Here is a 23,814-nt window from a genome sequence, read left to right as displayed (position 1 = left end):
ATCCTAGGCAGTTTCTTTCTCTTTTATAAAGGACAGTAACAAGTAACAAGACACAGGAGTTCCCTTGTTTATTTTGGAGAAATTATTCTATTTTAAAGAATTTTTAAAATAACTTAAGTTCTGAAACGGAGATCAGAATGTCATCATTACCTATGTGTGCGTGTGTGTGTATAACATGAGCAGATGAAAGCTTCCTGACACTAAATCCACTCACACCCATCACGGAATAGTGCACTCCTGAGAGCGGGAGGCGCGCTCGCCCCGAGGTGCTTCAGCACCATTTGGGTGGAAGCGCCTGGGCAACTCTTCCTCCCAGCTCCTCAGAGCCATTTAATGTTTTAGCTTTGGCTGTGTACTTGCTTGTGTAAGTATGCTAACTTGTAATTGTTTTACGAAGGCTTTCACGTTGTTTAAAGCAGTAATCCAGAAATATAACTAGGAACCAGTAGACGGAAACTGTGGAAGAAAATGAAATAAGGAATGATATGTATAAAAAATCCAGCCAGAAAAGAGGAAGGTTAACCGAATTGAAAAAAAAAAAAAAACCAGATAAACATATTTACAAGGAACAGGTTTACCTTCTATGTTAAAGAGGCATACTCTTTGGGAGTTTTTCTTGAATACAAAAACTTGGACATAAGATGCAAAAGTCTGTCTATTTCTACAGCTGCTAGATTCTCTCTCTTTCATTAAAAGGAATATAGAAACACTGAAAAACAGCAAATATTGTAATACATCAACTGCAAGGCCATAGCAGAAAGACAGGACTGTCTTATTTTCTCAGTCTCAGGATTGAGCTGCTTTAAATTAATATCCACTTTTGAATCCCAGGCCTAGGAACGTTCTGACCAAGTTTTACTCTGGAAAAATCTATTTTTGTTTAGTAAGTTCTCTTTATTTCACAACAGAACATAAGAGTTATTCCCTAAAACTAGTGTTTGAGTCAGTTACTCATTATTACAAATATATTTTTAAAATATTTTTTAAAACTTATCTGGAGTAACCAGTCAGTAAGTAGATATTTTAGAGATTGCCTTCTAATGACTATGGCTAAATAAAGATTATAACTATCACTATTTCTCATCTCTTTTTAAGGCAGTCTAAAAATAGCAACTATTATCTCAAAGAGGTTCAGCATTTCCATTCTAAAACAGACCATAGCAATTTCTTTTAATTAAATTTCCCATTCTTCTGTGAATGAAAGACACAGCATCTTATAGCAAACATTTCTGAGGGCAGAAGGATGTTCAGAGGACTTTTTTTTTGTCAGAGTCACAGAATTTAGAGATAATATTCCAAACATTTCAGACTGACCACAGTTCCCTCAAGCTATAAGTCACAGACATCTTTGAATAAGATCTAGACCACTTTCAGTGTCAATCAGAAAGACTGAACTTAAACTTTAGAATTTCTTTGACAAACCCTTGGGAATCTTCCCAAATAAATCCAAACAGGCCCAAGTATGTACCACTTAAGCATGACTTCACTGCTTGCAAATTCTTAGCATAGTCCATCTCAAAGTCCTTATGGAAGTAAAGCTGCACTGCCTAAAAGGTCAGAGTTGCAGTTTCTAAATAAAGAAAACAATATTTCAGAAATTGAACTGCAGCCCAATTTGTAAAGCCTAATAGGTTCTAAGACAAAAATACTGTAATTATTAACTAAATTTAGATTATTAACATAGCCAGCTGTACAGTTATTTCCTGTTTAATCCAGTATTACTTTCCCCCTAATATTTCAAAATATAAGGGAGAAAATAACACCAGTGGCTGAATCTTAATTGTGAAGGTGAACTAAGAAACTTATTCACTTTCACATAGGGTTTGCTGACACTTGCATCTTTTTTTTAAGGGCTCCTTACGGCTTTTAAACTTTTAACAAATTGAGCAAATATGGACAGTGCCACTTAATATTCAGTGAATAAGTAACTGAAATTTATTAATTTTTTTAACATGACCTAAGACATTTTAGAACTTTTTCTTTTAGAATTTTATCCACTTAAATTATGGACTATTTATTATAGGAGCTTTCAGAGTTTTTAGAAAGCCACTTTTTCCCTTTGTAAAAGGATATAATGTAACAAATTATAAATGCTCATCTTTTTACCAAAAATTTTGGGAGCAATGAGGAATAGTTAAAGCCCAAACATTAGTCAATGTTCTCTGGAGGAGCTGTACTTTCAATATTTTATTTCATCATTGTCACATGAAGAGATCAACTGCATTTTAGGCTGAGAGAAAGGGGGCTAAATCTAGATTTTATTCCCTTTCCTCCAAGAACTCACTGTATTACACCAGAGGCAGGATGCTTGTAATGATTATCCAATTAGTGGCAGCCTGCAGCAGCAGCTCCATTCAGCTGGCTGGTGGACCAGCCGCCATTCCTAGAATCCAGTCGCAAGGAGCTTCATGGAGAGGGCTGGAGGCACAGCAAGAATCAAGCAGGGCACTTGATTCTTGATTCCCTTCTTCAAACTATCTAAGCCACTGACTTAAGAGTGTGGAAAAATTTACACATATTAATTTAACAACTTGAGTTATCTGACCACCTCTCTAAATCCCCCCATTAAAAACATCTGCTTTCTGTAAATAATTCAAGTTTTCAGAATAGTATGGTTTAGAAAGTAAAAGTCCTGGCAAATTCTGATCATCACTGCTAACAGTAACAATCTTGAGTTCTTCATTTGTGGGGCAGATGCTGAGATCAGCTGAGGAGAAGCACAGCAGTCTGGGGCAATTTACTGAAAAGACAAACTCTTGACTCAAGAGTTCTGAAAGTACAGCTGCATTATACACAAAATAATCACCATACTACAATGGTCTCCAATTAATAGCTGACAGGCCTGGTGAGTCTCAGAAACACCAAGAAGTTCCAACCACTAGAGCACCTTGCCTTTTGACTAGGGCCAAATGAGAAGTTCATGTATTTTCATAGCATCCAAGGCAGGTAGGGGCCACAAAATATCATTACCAATTTTCTATGTATTTTTAAGATCAGGCAAACAGCAAACTATTGAGACTCCCTATAAACTCTAATTCGTACACTGGATTTCTTTAGAATTTTTCAATGATAGGAATAAAATTGGTTTTACCCTAGGCTTGGATCCAGCAATTCTAACTTCTGGGAATGTATACTAATAAGACAGTTTTAAGTGTTCACAAAAGATATCCATCATAGTACAGCTAATAATTTGAAACAAATTCAAAGTCCAGTAACGTGATTAGTTAAATATTATATCATATCCTTGATGGACTAATGTGGAACCTATATAAAATAATGTAAAATAATATTTAATAACACAGAAAAGGAACTGCTATATGGAATTTTTTAACTGTAAAAGGCTCCAAACAAAATTTATACCATTATTTAAAATACAATCCCATTATTTAAAAAATAAAACATTAACAATGATCACTTTTAAGAAACATGATTGACCAATATTTTATTTTACCAAAAAGATTGGTAAGAGACAACTTCCAATATTGAATTCCAGAAACAGAGGAAGATTGAAGAGGTATGGTTTGCATTTATAGCCTGGAAAAAAAAGCTCGGAAAAGTTAATGTAAAAAAAAAAAGTTAATGTAGTGTTAACAAAATACAGTTTAACAAAAGAAGAGATGAAAAAACTCTTTGTCCAGAGCAATGTTGTTGAATGATCAATGGCATTGTTTAAATTACCCAGCAAACGGCAGCATCTAGAATACATTTTCAAGCTCAAGACTAAGAATGCATTTAAAAATTTCTATTCAGACTGAGTGCTGTGAGTTTTTGTTGGAGGCTTCCAGGCCAGGGGCTTGCCAAAACAATGAATCTGTCTTTGATAAATTTTAAGGGCAGACTAAAATACAAAACAGAGAAAAACTTCAAAATAAGCTAACCAAAGAAATATGCCTGAAATATTCCAGTCATTTCCTGCTTAAAAAAAAATACATATATTTTTTTAACACTCTTACAACTTTCTAGCTCCAGTGTAGTACTTTTTTTGGGGGCACAGTCGTTGAACTAGGAGAGAATAGGGAGAGATAGCAAATGAGACCAGCATCCCAATCTCATAGGCCATTCACTTGCTAAACAGTGTCAAGAAAAAGTTTTCTGTCCTCCTACACCCTGACTGCCTTATTTGAAAAGGAGAATTTAAAATATCTATTTACTCAAGGTGAGTGGCAATTTCTGTTGTAAGAGAAGAAGCTAAAGCTGTTTGTTCCTCTTGAAGTTGGCACACCTCCAAGGTAGGCTGGTGAAAACAAACTTGCTATGAGCTCAGAGATCTTGGTAAAGCACATACATGTCACAGACTCCAAGATGTGGCACCCTCCTCTACCCTGGGTTCTAATGCACAGTCACTGGCAAGAGACTTGTTTTTGCAGGGATGGTAGGTTTGCAATTGATTATCCTTTTCCCTCTCCCTCTCCTTTTTCCCCCTAACAAATAACCTCACCTCAAAATGTGATATTCAGAGTTTTATATATGAATCACCATTTTCTGCTGCTGTGAGGCTACTGTGAAGAACAGAAATATTTAAAGAACTTTGTAAATGTAGTTCTAGAAAAGATATGTTCCTTAGTAGCATAAAAATATTAGTCACATTACTCACCCCGGGGAAAGAAATGAAAATACCATACTTCTATTTTGTAAGAAACGTGAGGTATTTGGCAATAGGTTAGCAACTAACTGTTTACTCTTAGTGCCCAAGCAACAAAAAGAGGTCTAATCAGGAATGCTTGATACTAAACATCTTGCATACATTATTCAGTAATTTACTATCAATGAAACCAAGAGATGTGAATTACCAGCCCTTCCTTCACTTTAGCCTCAGTGTTAGTTCCTCTGTTTTTAGTTGGGCAATCCCTTGAAATACTCCCAGTGACCAGAGCAGATGGCTGTGAAGCTTGTTTAGTTCTCAGGCTATAGTGAGGACTGGAAGAAGAGTCTCCTCTGAGCAAAACCTTTAGTCTGTGCCATCCTATACTGGTGGTACAGAAATTCCCAAGCCAAGGATTAACATAAAAATTGGTTCCCAGCTGTCTGACAGAAAACCTTGCTGTTCTATGATCTTACTCTCATGTGATTCCAAAAGGTAAAAATAAACCATGATGGGAAACAGATATGGCTTAACTGATAGAGCATCTGCCTACCACATGGGAGGTCCAGAGTTCAAATCCCGGGTCTCCTGACTTGTGTGGTGAGCTGGCCCATGCATAGCGCTGATGCGTGCAAGGAGTGCCCTGCCATGTAGGGGTGTCCCCCCTGTAGGGGAGCCCCACGCACAAGGATTGCACCCTGTAAGAAGAGCCGCCCTGCGCAAAAAACGTGCAGCCTGCCCAGGAGTGGCGCCACACACATGGAGAGCTGACGCAGCAAGATGATGCAACAAAGAGACACAGATTCCTGGTGCCACTGAGAATGCGAGTGGACGCAGAAGAACACACAACTAGTGGACACAGAAAGCAAACAATGGAGGGGGGTAGGGGAGAGAAATAAGATAAATCTTTAAAAACAAAACAAAACAAACATCCATGCTGAAGATTAGCTCACACACACACACAAATAATAAACATAAAATACAAAAGGAAATAAATCACCATGATAGTCAACTGATAAAATAGAGGGAAAAATTAGCGCCTAAGGAACTTGACCTAAAAGAACAATTGAAAGAAAATATAAGTCAAGAATATTTTAAATTATTAGAAAAACAAAAACCAAAAAAGCACACACAAAAAAATTTTTAATACAAAAATTAAAAAAAAAAAAAGCTCAACTATGTAATTATACCAAATACCACTGATTATATACTTTGGATGAATTGTATGCTTTATTAATACATATCAATAAAATTGATTTGTTAAAAAAAAAAAAAGCAAGTGAAACCACAAGAAAATAATAAGATACTATAAATAAGGGTCAGATAGATCTGTGGAAAGCAGATGTGGCTGAAATGATTGAGCTCCCACCTACAACATGGAAGGTTCCTGGTGCTGCCTAAAGAAGATGAGCAAGACAGCGAGCTGATGCGATGGGCAGGTGCAGCGAGTTGATGCAACAAGATGACACAACGAAAGACACAAGGAGGAAAACGTAATGAGAGACCAAACACAGCAGAGGGAGCAGAGGTGGCTCAAGCAATTAGGCACCTCCTTCTTAAACCTGATTTGGTTCACAGTATCTCCTAGAAAAAGAAAGAAGACAAAAAGACACAGCAAGTACAAACAACAAGGGGGTGGGGAGAAATATATAAATCTTTTTTTTAAAAAAAAAGACAGATCTGAAAAAGAACTAAACAGAACTATCAGAAATAAAAAAACAAGTAATTGAAATTTTAAAACCCAATAGGAAAAAAGCAAAAGAATAAAACAAGACAAAAAAAAAAAAGGAAAAAAAAACTCAGAGGAGTTAACAAATTAGAATAACTGGAATAGAATGAAAGAGGTAATTAAGAAAGCCATAGAAAATGTAACAAATAGAAATACAGAAAAGGAATGTATGAAAAAGAAGAGGCAGGGAATAGAATGAGGAGTTTCCCACATATCTCATGTGAGTCCAGAACTAACAATTTGAGAGAATGGGAGACAGAGAATATTTGAAGGGCATTAACAGTTGAGAGGTTAACACCTGAGAATTTCCCCACATTCATGAAAAAGACAAATCCTCAGATTTAAGAACCAAAAGGAATTTCAAGCACATTAAAAAAAAATTCTGTAGTCAGAAACTTCATAGCACTGTTATAGAACACCAAAGGCAAAGACAAGATCTAACAATTGGGAAGAAGAGTCAAACATTTACAAATGAGTACAATTAAATCAATAGCCAACTTCTCAAGAGGAAAAACTAACAATGGAAAATAATGGCATGATATTTTTGGAAAGTTTAAGAAAAAAAAGTATTAGCTTAGAATCCTATACCTAGCTAAACTATTACATTAGAGTGAGGACAAAAAAGAAAGAAAAGATATTTCAGACAAAGAAAGAAAATTTACCACTTATAGACCCTCATGGAAAGCAAAAACAAAAACATGAGATGTGGCTCGAGTGGTTGAGTGCCCGCCTCCCACGTGGGAGGTTCGGTTTGGTGCCTCCTGAAAAAAAAAAAAACCAGAAAAAACAACAAGCAAAACAAACAAAAAACCAACTCAGGGAAGCTGATGCGGCTCAGTGATTGAGCGCTGGCTTCCCACACGTGAGGACCTGGGTTCAATCTCTGGTCACCAGTACCTCAAAAAAAAATAAATAAATAAAAACAAAAAACCTATAAGCCAGGAAAAAGAAAATTTGACCCAGAAAGGGAGATATGCAAGAAGTAATGGCACTTGGCCCACATTGTCACACGGCAACAGCTGTGTGGATAGACGGTGGAAAACGGTTATCTTCAGATGGGGCCCGTGCTTCCTAATTCAGTACAGTCCTCACCTCTTCTGTAAATAGGGATACTTTTACTTCTTCCTTTCCAATTTGGATGCATTTTATTTTTCTTTTTATTTCTAATTCTTTCCATTATGGGGTCCTCATGTTAAGTTGCTATTTGTCATCTTAACCCAACCTACCAGTTTCACTCTGTCCATAAACTGCCTAGTTCTTCAGGAAAGATCAGTGGCTAATAGTGAGGTGCTCATTTAATACAATCCAAAAGTAAAGCCGCATGGTACATGGACAAGAACACATGAATTTAAGCATGGAAATGTGCTTTAGCCTGGGCCATAACCATATCAGCAGAGCCACTTTAGACTTTAGCATTACCCTTTTTAATGATAAAGAGATAAAATGAGTTATGGAGAGGATTAAGACTCATTTAAGGCAGTGAGTGCAGATCAGTGGTTGAGCACCTGCTTTGCATATACAAGGTCCTAGTCAATCCCTGGTACTTGCAAAAAAAAAAATCATTTAGAAAAATATAAAATATTTTTCCACTGCAAGTTTTCTGTGAAGTAGGTTCAGTAACATTTCATCAGGGTCACATTCATTCCACCATTTGGTACTTAAACTCCTTCATAATCTAATCCCAGGTCACCGCTCCAGCTAGATCCTACTCCGACTGGCCAACATCACCAACGTGTTTCCCTCAGCACCCTGGATGGAGTTCTTCCCACCTCAATCGTTCTCTCTCTCCTCCACCTTTCCAATTTCTACATACCCTTCATATTCAAGTTCCAACTCCTTCTTGAGGCCTGTCCCAACAATCTTTAATCCACACAAACCTCTTCCAGAAGCAAAGTCCATCAGTGGTTTTTGAACTTCTACTATTTGCTGATCTTAGGATCAGGTGATACACCTTATTAAAAAAAATTTTTAACTGCTATTGCTCTGATTATCTTCAGCATACATACACTTTGACATGTTATATATGATACACTATCTTATTTTACAGTTGACTTTTCCCTGTCTCCTCTTCTCATCACTATTTGCTAACAGGGCCATGTACTATTTGTTCAATAACTATTCTTGTTGAGTGACTTGATGCCTCAAATGTTCAGAAAACAGTGGACTGATTAATAGTAGGCTGAGAGAAGGAGCAAGAAGTAATGCAAAGAGAACATAAACAGGCAAATAATGATAACAATATCGACCAATTGACTGCAATCCAGAAATAATCCAATACTTTACATATGTCATGTACCACGAAATCCTTACAACCACAGATTAAGAAACAGGCTCAGGGATGAAGTAAAGTGCCTCAAGCCATACCATCAGTAAGTGGCAGAAAACAAGGTTTGAACCCACTTCTATCTGATACCAAAATTAAGAATAAGCTCTTGGGAAGCAGACTTGACCTAATGGATAGGGCGTCCGTCTACCACATGGGAGGTCCGCAGTTCAAACCCCGGGCCTTCTTGACCTGTGTGCAGCTGGCCCATGTGCAGTGCTGATGCGCGCAAGGAGTGCCCTGCCACGCAGGGGTGTCCCCTGCATAGGGGAGCCCCACGCGCAAGGAGTGCGCCCCGTGAGGAGAGCCGCCCAGTGCAAAAGAAAGTGCAGCCTGCCCAAGAATGGCACCACACACACGGAGAGCTGACGCAGCAAGATGATGCAACAAAAAGTAACACAGATTCCCGGTGCGGCTGATAAGGATAGAAGGGGTCACAGAAGAACACACAGTGAATGGATACAGAGAGCAGACAACTGGGTGGGGGGGGGGGGTAGGGGAGAGAAATAAATAAATAATTTTAAAAAAAAGGAATAAGCTCTTGGCCAAGCTAGACCACTTACTACCAGTGAAAAATAAAATACTTTATTTAATGAGTTGCCATATGGAAGCTCTTAGAATGGTATGGTCACATAATAAGTGCTAAGTGTTTGAAACTATACTACATGCACACATACACAAACACACACAAATAAGCAAATAAAACATAAAATTTCTGAGGGAAATTCATTCTTATATTCAGATCTAGGGTATAAGAATGCCCTGTCATTTTCACTCTGCTTTATTGTTATTTTGCACATTAACCTACAGGTTTAAGAATTATGCTCCTAGGAGTACTAAAGCTAAGAAAATATTCTCATGTCAACATTTTAATGTAAACAAAACAAGGCAGGAAGCAGATTTGGCTCAACTGATAGAGCATCTGCCTACCATATGGGAGGTCCAGGGTTCAAACCCAAGGCCTACTGACCCGTGTGGTGAGCTGGCCCATGCACAGCGCTGCCACGCACAAGGAGTGCCATGCCACACAGGAGTGTCCCCTGCATAGGGGAGCCCCAATCGCAAGGGTTGCGCCCTGCAAGGAGAGCTGCCCTGTGTGAAGAAAGCACAGCCTGCCCAGGAGTGGGGCTGCACACATGGAGAGCTGACGCAGCAAGATGACGCAACAAAAAGAGACACAGATTCCCTGACAAGGTGCCACTGACAAGAATGAAAGCAGACGCAGAAGAACAAACAGCGAATGGACAGAGAGCAGACAACAGGGAGCAGGAGAAGGGGAGAGAAATAAATTTAAAAAATAATAATAAAAACATGGAAAAACAAAAATAAAACAATGCATATTGGAAATATTTCATTCAAGTGGTTTTTAAAACATATTTGGCCTTTATAGTAATTCACTTTTGGTAGAACCTCCCACATTTCTGATATTAAACATTATTGTGATTTTAACATTTCTGTTTATTTTTAGGTGTATATTTAACCAAAGTCCATTTTTAGTATAAAAACCATTTACTTGGGAAGCAGATTTGGCCCAACGGATAGGGTGTCTGCCTACCACATGGGAGGTCCAAGGTTCAAACCCAGGGCCTCCTGACCCGTGGGATAAGCTGGCCCATTAACAGATGCGCGCAAGGAGTGCCGTGCCACACAAGGGTGTCCCCAGCGTAGAAGAGCCCCACACGCAAGGAGTGCACCCCGTAAGGAGAGCTGCCCAGCGCAAAAAAAGTTCAACCTGCCCAGGAATAGCACCGCACACATGGAGAGCTGACGCTGCAAGATGACGCAACAAGAAGAGACACAGATTCTGAGTGCTGCTCACACAAGCAGACATGGAAGAACACAAATTGAATGGACACAGAGAGCAGACAACTGGGGAGGGGGGAGGGGAGAGAAATAAAAAAAATAAATCTTTAAAAACAAAACAAAACCATGTACTTCAAAAATAATTAAGGTGGGAACTGAGGTGGCTCAAACCAAAATGTACCTGCCTCCCACATGGGAGGTCCTGAGTTTGGTTCCTGGTGTCTCCTAAAACGAAGATGAGCAGACAATGAATGGGCACAGACTGCAGAGCAAGTGAAAACAATGGGGGTGGGGGAGAAATAAACAAATAAAATAAATCTTAAAAACAAAACAATTAAAGGTAAAAAATAAAGACAATAGCAATTGTTAGCAAATGAATCAAAACTTGTAGGTAAATTAAAAAAAAAAAATTTTTTTTTTGAGGTACCAGGGCCAGGAATTGAACCTGAGACCTTGTATGTGGGAAGCTGGCACTCAACTCCTGAGCCACATCAGCTCCTCTGAGTTGGTTTTCACATTTATTTGCTTATTGTTCTTTTGTTATTTTTTTTTAAGGAAGCACCAGGAACCGAACCTGGGACCTCACATGAGGGAAGCAGGCCACATCTGCTCCTGGTAAATACAATTTTAAGAGTACTTTTATGTGAAATATTTAACCATAATAAATAATTGTATATTCCAATGTTCCTATCACAAATTTACTTTTAATGGCACAGCTAAAATTGGGTATCACAACCTCTTTTTATTTTTTTTAATCTTATCCTAGTAAACCCATTTAAAACAAAGGTCAAAGTTATGTCCTGTTTCCAAATAAAAAGTACATTTATTCTCTATCTAGTTTCCACTAAATTCAATTTCCTACAAGGAGCCTCAAAAGAAGAAAACATACTCATTATTGCTCAGACAAATATCAAGGATCGAAACCATCTATGTTCAGGATGCTCATTTAATATAAATATACTGAGAAACAAAGTAAACAAAATATAAACCCCACAGATATGACTGCTTACAGGATAATATAAACAAGAGAATAATAAAAATGTCTTTTTAGAATCTTTCATTTGAACATTTATCCACTTGTTAAAAAATAATTATAGCAACAATATCAATATTTTGACATTTAGTTTTTAATTCTATATATTTTTCTTTTGCTTTAATAAAAAAGTATTTTATACTGAAAGATCAAGCTGCTGTTGCAAATTTATTTCCTGCGTTCAAACTACCCACTTCCTCTTCTTTAATAAAAAAAAAAAAAGCTTTCTAAATTGTTACAGTGAACCATTCCTCCAAATAACTAGTCAGACATTTTATATAAGAGACATTTTTTATGAAACATTAAAGCTATAAACATGTTAATCCAATACTTACAGCAAAGGCAAACAAAAAGTTTAATAGTACAATTCCTTATACGTACAATAACTAGTCATCTTGCTAGAGCCTATTTCCCCAAATGGTAAAAAAATTTAACACTCTGCTACTCAGCTGGCTCCGCTGGCCTAGGACAAACCCTGCCTCCTCTTTACAGAGCTGGTAGCACTGATTCCAACTGAATAAAACGTTCTAAACTGCTAAATTTTATTTGTTTTCTTGAGATAATAATCAAACTGATAATCATTCAAATTAAATTCCTTTATTCTTGCTAAAATTAGTAGATTCTTTATTATGATTTTATTTTTCCCTTTTAAACATTCTATTATTTAATATATGATATATATAAAAGAGTTGATGTGCATTTTATTATTATAAAAGATGAAATTTCACCTTTTACCACACATTTCTTAGAATTCTACCTTAATTCGGAAATGACTGAGGATTTCCTATACTTTACAACAGGGACATCTAGATAGAATGTAAGGCAAATAATGTTCAAAGTCAAATAATTTTAAAAGTCATAATTTCACAGGAAAATGGAATGTAAACTCCCTAAGAAACTGATATACTGTTCTAAGTCGTCATGGTCAGGATTTTAAGTTTAAAAAAAATTTTTAATGTATCATCTGATTGGATTATAAGGTAAACTCATGATTAAGCCAGAAATAAGGAAATTTATCACATTGCATAGGGAACTCTTCTCTCTAGTCAACACTAAGAATGACAATGAATTTGAATGAAGAAGCCAAGTTAACTGTTTTGTGGCAAACAAGTGCCCATAAAATTGAGATTCTAACAGTAAAAGAATCATACAACTTAAAATGAAACTAGACCTATTAAGAAGAAATTGATATTGGAGTTTAAAAAGCACAACTAGAATGTAATAACAATTCCTGCAGCTATTTGTAACCACTAACTGCAGTTTCTCTTAAACAATATCCTATTTTGCATTTCAAAATTATGTAAGAGCCAACAGTCACAAGGCAAGGGTGAATTAGAGAAAGGGAATTATTCATCGCCTGACATGGATGAACTCAGTTTGATGCATGCATTTAGAAAACACTGTTCTCTCTGTTCAGAAATATTAGTTCACATTCCATTCATTTTGATAACCTTTTCCTTTTTCATCCCAACACCCGCTAACCAACTGCAGTACTACTGGAACACAAGGATTAGGTACTGCCACACATCCAAGTTTGGCTAGCATGTTATTATTCCAAAGCAGAGTGACAGACAAACGCTGCTGTTAAGTCTTTGACACCCAAATGCCACTCATTGTTTAGGGGACAAATGGAAAAATTCACAATATGGTAAACCATGTATTAGAAAGAAAACAAAAGCCAAGTTCCTTAAAATCAAGGATTGTGTCATTATATTTTGGTATCTATGGCACCCCCATACCTCACCATGTGATATGCAATGAATAATGATGAGTGAACAAATGAATGAAGGTGAAAACACTTCACAATTTAGTTCTGTCAACTTACATGTTTTTAAAATGAATAAAACCACGAGGTCATGATCTTACATTAGAATTCACTTAAATCAAAATAATTTGGGGGTAACTCATTTTGGGGGTATGTGAAACTAGAGATAGATTCAGAATACAGTTGGATAAAAAGTTTTACTAAGCAGAAACAAACTGCAATCAAATTAAATTGCTAGAAATATTTTTATAAAATAAATTAATGGTTACATAGAATTCTGTCTTCAAAAACAATCTGCAAACTACACAGAGCTTGAAATGCTGAATCCATTAAAAATATAGACTGCTGCTCACTTCTCCAGTGCACACCTATTACACTCCAAACTCACAAAAAATAATCAAGACCACACAAAGAGTTTAATTGCTCAAGTTGATAATGAACAATGGCCCTTTCCCACATGTCAGTTCTGATGGCTCAGGTCTTCCAGAGACAGAGGGAGCCCCAGAGAGGATTAGTTCTCTGTACTACTAAATGTGATCCTTAAAAACCTGTAATTTGGAAACTATCATCTTCTGGTTGTCTAAGCCTTTCCCAGTTGCACAGCAACATTTTAAAATAAAATCACCCACATAATAATGAAAGGCACACTAAAAGGGCTTATTGGGCTAGGCAAAGATTTTTAAACACAAAAAGTACTAACCATAAAATAAAAGATTGCAAATTGAATTTCATTAAAATTGAGAATGTCTGTTCATCAAAAGAGGTCAGATTGTGGGGAAAAAAGTGGTCAGACACAAAAGCATACTGCATATATTACACATATATATTCATATACAGAATATTAAAAAAAGTCCTACAAATCAGGAAAAAAGCTATTTTTAAAATGGGCAGAAGACGCAGGCTCTTCACAAATGACATATGAAATGGTATATGAAAAGATGCTCAACATTTTTCATCAAGGACATACAAATGCAAATTAAAACATAAGATTTTACTCTACACCCGCTAAAAAGATTAAAATAAAAAGACCGACAATACCAAGTGCTGGTGAGGATGAGGAACAACTGCTGAAGGAGTGTCAACTGGTATGACTACTTTAGCAAACTCTGTGACAGCATTTACTAAAGCCAAACCTAAACCTATGACCCAGAAATTCTTCTCCTAGATATATATACCCAAGAACACTTGAGAGACCATGCCCACCAAGAGACATGTATAAGAATGTTAACAGCAGCTTTATTCTTAATAGCCTCAAACTGGAAACAATCCAAATGTCTCTCAAAGGGGAAAGAATACACAAATTGTGGTATATCCATACAAGGCAATACCACATAGCAATTTAAAATGAACAATACAAACTACCGCTATACGTAGCAAAATTATGAATCTCATAAATATAAGGTTAAGTAACAGAAGTCAGACACAAAACAATATGTATTATATAATTCAATTTGTATAAAGTACAGAAATAGACAAAACTAATACATGATAGAGGGCAGACTAGTGGTTACCACTGGGGAAGGGTTAAGGAAGCCTGCTGGTTTCTAGAAACTGTTTCTATTTGGGTGGTGGCTACATGATTTCATATATAGATAAAAATTCATTGAGCTATCTGCTTAAGATGAGGCCACTTCACTGTATGTAAATTACACCTCTGAGGAGAACCTGGGAATTGGGGGTGTTAAATGGTAAAGAATACTTTAGCCTTATCCTGGAGGCATTAATTTTTTTTTACAATAGAATCTATATTTTATAAGACAATCCTATATTTAAATAAGACATATGGTTAATTTTTTCTTGTTCTCTTATAGGCCTTTGACTTCTCAATATTACAAAATAGATAAGGACTATCTTTTCCTCCTCATTAAAAGGAAATTTTTTTAAAAAAAGTTTGCTTTTGGGAAGTGGGTTTGGCTCAACTGATAGAACGTCCTCCTACCCATATAGGAGGTCCAGGGTTCAAACCCAGGGCCTCCTGACCTATGTGGTGAGCTGGCCCACACGCAGTGCTGTCCCCCATATAGGCAAGCCCCACGTGCAAGGAATGCCCTGTAAGGAAAGCTGCCCTGCATGAAAAAAGCACAGCCCACCCAGGAGTGGTGCTGTACACACAGAGAGCTGATGCAGCAAGATAATGCAACAAAAAAAGAGACACAGATTCCCAGTGCCACTTTGACAAGAATGCAAGTGGACACAGAAGAACACACAGCGAATGGACATAGAGAGCAGACAATGGGGGGGGGGGGGGAATAAAATAGAAGAAGAAATCTTTAAAATAAAAAGTTAAAAAGTTTGCTTTTACCTTCAACTTAAAAGCACATGGGGAGGGGGGCGGAAACAGACGTGGCTCAACCAATTGGGCTCCCATCTACCATATAGGAGGTCCAGGGTTCAATGCCCAGGGCCTCCTGGTGAGGGCAAGCTAGCCCATGCAGAAAGCTGGCCCCCACAGAGCGCCAGCCCATGCAGGAATGCAGCCCCGTGTAGGAGAGCCGCCCTGTGTGGAAAAGCTGCCCTGCACAGGAGCACTGGCCAACGTGGAGAACTGGTACAGCAAGATGATGCAACAAGAGACACAGGAGAGAAAATAAGAAGACAGGGAGATGAGGTAGCGCAAGGGAGTAATCGCCTCTCTCTCACTCCAGAAGGTCCCAGGATTGGTTCCCAGAGCCACCTAATGAGAAACAAGCAGGCACAGAAGAACACACAGCAAATGGACACAGAGAGCAGACAATGGGGGGAACAAGTGGGGGGGAATAAATAAAATAAATCTTTAAAAAAAAAAAAGCACATAGGTCATGAGCCACAAAATTTCATATTCCAACATGTATTGACTCATGTCCCAAAATATATTGTTCTTTTACAAACCCAGACTAATTCTAAAACACTCTAATTAGTTTTAAGTCTTCAATTTCCAAACTTTCTGACAGATGCAGCTTGGCAAAGAAAAAGAAACAGCTTAGTCTTAGAGTTTCCACTGCAGAAAAAAAGAAAGAAAGAAAAAGAAAACTATTTAAATAAGTTTACTTCCTCTCTTCATTGTCTTCATTGTTCCTTAAACCATGACATCCAAATATGTATTATTTGCCCAGATATAAAACTATCAGTTTTTTCTTATGCCTATTTTATACATATAAATTTATTTTTCCTTAAATTGAGTGTCTCGAGGATAACACATTTAGCTACACACTGACAACTAGCACAAAGCAAAAGTCTACTGCTGTCCTACAGTGGACTTGAGCAGATTGAAGTGATCTGAACACAATGCTTAAGAAAAATGCGGTTTCAATTCGTATGTGGGCTATTAAACTTCTCAAAAAGAAAAGAAGAAAAATTAGGCTCATACTCAGATCCTAAGTAGTTTAGAAAATGCATGCATGCTTATAGTGCACATCAAGTACAAAAAGCAATTTAGAAAAGTCTATTCTACTTATAATGCGAACAATCACAATGTCTTTATAAAAACAAGGCTGATCATCTAAGTGCTGTATGGCTGACTACTCAAAAAGGAAGACAAGTTATTTCAAATATAATTAGATAATTTAATCATTTTAGGAAACTGGGGAAAAAGACATTTATATTGGATTCAGAGACTATCAGAAGTCAAAATGGAAAATTACATTAAATAATGAAAAAAACTGAAACACCAAATTCTTTTAGCTTGATAATGACGTAGGCTTAAAAGGCAGTAAAGTAAAAAACTGACATAGCAGTCAAACTACTGTTTGTTTTGAGAAATTATAGTGTTTCAAGTCACAGTCAAAAGCAAGATAACTTAAGAATTTCACTGTTTAGACACTGCTCTATCAGCTTCAGTGTTTGTGATGCCCAAATCGGGTAATTTATCATATCCTTAGGGAGGAGATAAGTAGTACTTTCAGAAAAATAATAAAATGATGCTCTCAATATAAGTGAAAACACTACATCTGTGAAACTATTCAAATAGCCAAGGGTAGCAATTCAGTTTGGCAATACTAAAATCGCCTTTGGATCTACCAATTGTACTTCTGATAACTTAATTACCTTGGATCTGATATGAAAAAGGACAACAAAGAAAAAAGTCATTCTGGAAAATTTTGAACCACAAATATACCCTCCAGTACAGCATGTGTAATCCCCAAATTCCAAGCTGAAGAGTGAACGGATGCTGTCCTAGCTTGGTAGCCCGCACCCCCCCACCCCCACCCCACCCCACCCCATGATGCCTGCTCCCTCTAGAATCCACTTTATACCCAGGCCTCAAAGAATCACTACAGATAGAAGTCCAAGGAACAAGCATTCGTAATCATATACAATATGTTCTGTACCTCCTATTTCTCTGCTGTGACTTATACCTTCTTATGGGACTGAAAAATAGGGGAATTATGATGGTATAACACAAGTCTTTCTGGTCTATATGTGGTTTTTCACAGAATGGTAATGCTTGGAACCAATCAGGGGAAAACTTTCTCGTGGTTAAGAGTAAGTCTTAGTAATATCATGACACCCCTAAGAAAAGAGTTAAAAATCTACATAATTGAACTAATGGCTACCTTAGTGGCTTCAAGAATTGCTACAATCTCCATTATTTTGGGCTAAAGCGTGAGGTTGGGAGTACAAATGCAAAAACTGGGAAGATATTTCCTCCTGTATTAAAACAATAGATAAATGCACAAAGCTATACCCTGGACCAGATTTTTAACTTTGATAAAATAGTCTCCTTAGAAGTGAATGTTCTCAAGGACCCACATGTTCAAGGAGGAAGGACAAGGGTTTGACTATAAGGCTAAGGGCAAATGCTATTTATTTAAGTGTGCTAGTTGTTCCACTAGGATTGTTGCTTTGTTAGTATACTGGTTACAAAGTTCTATAGGTATTTAACGATCTATTCTTAAGTCTATTTTTCTCATAAATCCTGTTTTTATTTTTAGTGTCATTTTTACAAACTTAAGTTTTTTTGGCAGTACATTTATAGCATTATAGCAGAAATGTTTGTATCTCAAAAACAGAGAGTAAACAAATCACCATAAATAAATTAGCATAAACAACAAACTGGAGAATCAAGTCCACAAAGATTACAGTTACAAAAATAAATCAAATAAGGGAAGCAGACTTGGCCTAATGGATAGAGCGTCCACCTATCACATGGGGAGTCTGCGGTTCAAACCCCGGGCCAACTTGACCCGTGTGGAGCTGGCCCACGTGCAGTGCTGATGGCACAAGGAGGGCCCTGCGTGTCCCCCACATAGGGGAGCCCCACATGCAAGGAGTGTGCCCCGTAAGGAGAGCCGCCCAGTAGAACGGTCACAGAAGAACACACAGTGAATGGACACAGAAAGCAGACAACTGGGGGAGAGGGGGAGGGAGAGAAATAAATAAAAAATAAATCTTTAAATATAAATAAATAAATCGAACAGAGAATATAAAGTAGACTTTGAGGTATAAAGTATGACCGGAGCTAAAGAAGATCACTATTCATTGAAAAAATTTTAAATCCTATTGAAAATATTACAATTCTAAGCTTTATGTGTTTAAGAACTTCAGAGTAGAAGAGCTAAACTGACAGAAAATAAGAAATTCTGCTCTACTACTACCATAATAGTTAACTTATGGAGCACTGACATGTCAAATAGTTCTACGTAGTCTTTACATATTAACTCAATAAATACTCACTATAAAATAACAGAAAAAATAAAAAGAATTAAAAAAATACATACTGCAAACCTGTTCTTCAGTGTCCTCCATTTTATTGACAATGAAAGTAAGGTACAGGGAAGTTACACTTCTCTCAGAAATTGTTAAAACAAGCTGATAAAAAAATACTTGAAAACAAGAGGGATACGGGATTTTTCCTCTTAGAGTAATGAGAAAGTTCTAAAATTGACTGATGACAGCACAACTCTATGATAAAAATGAGAGCCACTGAGTATACACTTTGAATGGATTTAGCATGGGACTGTGTAGCACAGGGAACCCAGGGGTGGAAGTTGGACTGTGGTTAACAAGACAAATAGCAGAATGTTCCATCATTAACAGTAAAAAATATTTAATGCTAATATAAGGTGTTAATAATATTCAGGTGGATTGAGGGGAAAATAAACCAAATATAAGATATGGGCTAAACATGCAAGGTTTCCCCCGCGTAGGGGAGCCCCACACGCAAGGAGTGTGTCCCGTAAGGAGAGCCGCCCAGTGCAAAAAAAGTGCAGCCTGCCCAGGAGTGGCGCCGCCCACACGGAGAGCTGATACAATAAGATGACGCAAGAAAATGTGACAAAGATTCTGGGTGCCGCTGACTAGAATACAAGCAAGTGGACACAGAAGAACACACAGCAAATGGACACAGAAAGCAGACAACTGAGCGGGGGAGGCAGGAAGTGGAGAGAAATAAATAAAAAATAAATCTTAAAAAAAAAAAAAGATATGGGTTATAGTAATACTTTGAGGAGCTCTTTTATAGTTAGTTATAAATGTTTCACAACAATGCAAGGTGCTTGTGTGGGAAGATGTGTGAGAACCTTGTTTGATGATATGCATGTTTTGTAAATTCACAACTTTTACTATGAAAAAATCCTAACAACAGGAAAATTTACATAACACAATCAACAAGATGATCTAATGAAAGCATATAGAGCTCTATAACCAGGAATTGGAAAGTATACATTCTTTTCAATCACTTACAAAAATTGCCCATGTCTTCAGCCATAAAACAAGTTTTAATAAACACAAAAGCCTCAAGCTCACACAGAATTTATATGACCACAATGCAAGTAAATTAGAAATCATTAACAAAAAGATAGTTTAACTATGCCATACATTTAGAATTTTAAAAACATGCTTCTATATAAACCATAAATGAGAGACTAAATAGTAAAAGAAATAAAAATATCTTTAGTTGAACAATAATAAAAAAATGACTCAAAATTTGTGGGCTGTAGGTAAATAGCACTTAAGTGAGAAATTTGTAATCTTAAATGTTTATATTAGAAAACAAGAACTGCTGAAATTAAATATCCAAAGAAAGCTTTTAAAAGGACAATAAAATAAATCCAAAGACATTGAAAGAAAGAAAGAGAGAAAAAGAAAGAAGAGAGCAAAGGAGAGGAGAGATGATTTTATATCTATAAAAACATCAAAACCAAGCTAAGTTTGTCCCAGGAATGCTAATTTGGTTCAACATAAGAAAATTGATTAATGCAATTCACCACACTAATGGATTAAAGGAAGCAGAAAAAATACTTGATGATATTCAATATCAAATCATGATTTTTAAAAAAACCCTCTTGTTAAAACCGAGAGTTAATGCTCAAATTGTACAGTTTCTCTTTGGGTTAATGGCAAAGTTTTAGTAACTGCTGGTAGTGATGGTAGCACAACATTATGATCATAATTAACAGCACCTAATTATATATTTGAATGTGGTTAAAAGGGGAAATTTTATGTTATACATATATTACTAGAATAAAAATTATGAAAAAACAAACAAGCAAAACACCATAGGGCTGTGCAACACAGTGAACCCTAATGTAAACCATGGACTGTAGTTAGCAGCACAATTATAAAAATGTGCTTTCGTCAATTGTAACAATTTACCACACCAAAGGAGGATGTTAATAAATAGGGTGAAATATGGGAACTCTGTATTTTACGCATGATTTTTATGTAAAGCTACAACTTCTCTAAATACATGAATGCAATTCACCACATTAATGTATTAAAGGAAACAGAAAAAAATACCTGATGATATTCAATATCAAATCATGATTAAAAAAAAAATCCCCCATCTTAAAATAGGAAAGAAGGGAAATTCCTTAACCTAATAAAGGATATATTAAAATCATTCTTTTTGTTTGTTTGTTTTAGGAGGTACCAAGTATTGAACCCAGGACCTCATATGGGAAGCAGGTGCTCAACCACCGAGCTACATCCACTCCCAGTGAGAGTTAGTTTTTCATCTGTTTGTTTTAAGAAAGTATCAGGAATTGAACCCAGGATCTCATATATGAGAAGCAGGAGCTCAGCCACTTGCTTCACCCCCATAAAATCATTTTTAGTAGGGGAATATTTGAAAGACTCTCTATGAATAAAAATGAGAACAGGAAGTCTACTATGACTGCTTCTACAGAGCATAATGGAAATCTTAGTAGCTGAGAAAGACAAGAAAAAAAGGTAAAAGAATAGAAAAGAAAAAAAATACAATTATCATTATTCACTTGTGATATGGCTGTCTCTAAAGAAAACCCAAAAAAGAAGTAAAAAGAGAGTTTAATAAGGTGGTTGGCTCTAATATTAACTTATAATTCAATGTGTTCTATATGCAACATGAATTAAGTCTCAAAAACACAAGGCTGCATGAAAGAAAATCAAGCCACAAGAACACAAATGAAATTATGATTTTGTTGGCATAAAGGTAAAAAAGAGGGAAGATTATAAAATATACTATTTGAAGATACATACACATATAGTAAAATCAGGAAAGATGCAAAGAGATGATTAACACCAAATTCAGCAAAACTTCACCTCTAGTGCGGGGATACGGAAACAGATTCAACTAGGGAAAGAGACTTCAAAGGCACCAATAAGATTTTATGTTTTAAGGTAGGTTATGGACAAGCAGGTGTTTCTTTTGCTATTATTCCTTACACTGCACATATATATTATATACATATACTCTTTTTTTTTTAATTAAGAAAAGGCTCTGACAGGTAAAATATTAAGCTATTAAAGATAGTTGGTGTTTTTTAAGTTTTTTTCTTTTTTTCGTTGTTTGTAGTTTCAGATACTTCTACAATGATCAAAAAGAGCTTTTATAATAAGAAAGAGCTAAATGTAATTTATTAAAAAAAACTTTAAATGAAAAAAACTATTCCACGTTTACATTTAGGATAATAAAATATTTGATTAAGTATGCATGCCTGTGTTCTAGATATATCTGTGGGACATGTATGGCATTTTTTCTCATCTAACCCAAAACGGTTTTTTTTTTTTTGAAAATTTTTGTGTCAGTCTTAGTTATTTATATATATATATATATATATATATTTTTTTTTTTTTTTTTTTTTGAGGTACCAGGGCTGGGGATTGAATCTGGGACCTAGTATATAGGAAGCCAGTGCGCAACCACTGAGACACATTGGCTCCCCTGAGTTGGTTTTCCATTTTTTGCGTGTTGTTTCTTTTTTTGTTTTTAGCAGGCATGGGGAACTCAAGCCAGGACCTTCCATGTGGGAAGCAGACACTCATTCACTTGAGCCATATCCACTCCCAGTCTAATTTATTTTAGCTGAATAACTATGTAAATATACTGGGGATTTGGCTACTTAGTGTAAAGTTATGGTGAATTTATAAAAATTTTGGTAAATGTATCAACAAATTTATATTTTGATAAAGTAAATATTCCCAGTCAAAATCAAATACAGAATATTATTCAGCCATAAAAATGAAGTCTTGATACATGTGACAACATGGATGAACCTGGAAGACATCATGCTGAGTGAAATAAGCCAGACACAAAAGGGCAAATATTGTATGATCTAAATGATATGAAATAATTAGAATAAGCAAATTCATAGAATTAAAATCTAGAACACAGGTTACCAGGTGATGAGGTGGAGACAGAGAACAAGGAATTAAGACCTAAAATGTAGAGTCTGTCTAGGACAATGGGAAAGTTTTGGGAAGCTTTTAGGTTGTATATATGTTCCTTAAAAAACCTGGGAAGCTTTTAGGTTGTATATATGTACCTAAAAAATTTTTTTTAAATTTTTTTTGGTATAATCACATAGCTGTGCTTTCATCACTTCAATTATTATTAGAGCATTCCCATTATTTCAATAATAATAGTAATAAACATAAAACAAACAAGAAAATTCTTTACCTCTCTATCTCTCTGTTTTCCCTGCTGCACACAGCTATTATTTCTGGCTATTCTTGCACAATTATTTACTTATTTATTAAGCAGTTTTGTTGCAATATACTCATATTTCACTTGCTTTTTTATGTCTTTTTTTAATTTCAAAAATGCACAACTATGTGATTATACCAAATACCATTGAGTGTACACTAGTTGAATTGTATGCTTTATTAATAGGTATCAGTAAAATTGATTTGTTAAATTAAAAAAATTTTTTTTTAAGTACATGAGACTACCCAATACAAATAAGTAAACCCTAAGTTAAACTATGGACTAAAGTTAATTGTACCACTATAAAAATGTCCTTTCATCAACTATAACAAACACCAATACAAGGTGTTAATAATGGGGTGGTATATGGGAACTATATTTTTCTGTAAACCCACAATTCCTTTAACCAAAAATCAAATACAGAGCTTGAAGATATGTGTTTCAGTATATTAGATAATTTTAGAGGAAGACATACGTATATACACCTAGTCTTCAAGCAAGGAATTTGGCAGAATTGGGAAAAGAGCTAATTCACACTATTTCCCAAACTAAACTCATCTCCAACGAATCTGGCAAAAGAAATCTATGAAAACATAAGGCTTTTCCCCCCATGTAAAGTGTGAGGCTGTGAATGTCAAAATAGCCCTGGGCAGTAAAGAATGAATACTGTTATTTAACAGCCTAATTTTGTTTACA

At 36.1% G+C, this 23,814-nt stretch overlaps 1 protein-coding gene across 26 annotated transcripts in view; it reads right to left on the bottom strand.

Moving 5' to 3' along the window:
- Positions 1–23,814, bottom strand: part of FNBP1 (formin binding protein 1) — a 152,407-nt gene that overhangs the window by 44,557 nt on the left and 84,036 nt on the right. The gene's annotated exons all lie outside the window — the stretch shown is intronic.

The sequence above is a fragment of the Dasypus novemcinctus genome, chromosome 8, assembly GCF_030445035.2.
Source record: "Dasypus novemcinctus isolate mDasNov1 chromosome 8, mDasNov1.1.hap2, whole genome shotgun sequence".
Taxonomy (NCBI): Eukaryota; Metazoa; Chordata; class Mammalia; order Cingulata; family Dasypodidae; genus Dasypus; species Dasypus novemcinctus.
This window is presented reverse-complemented; position numbering and strand designations above follow the sequence as displayed.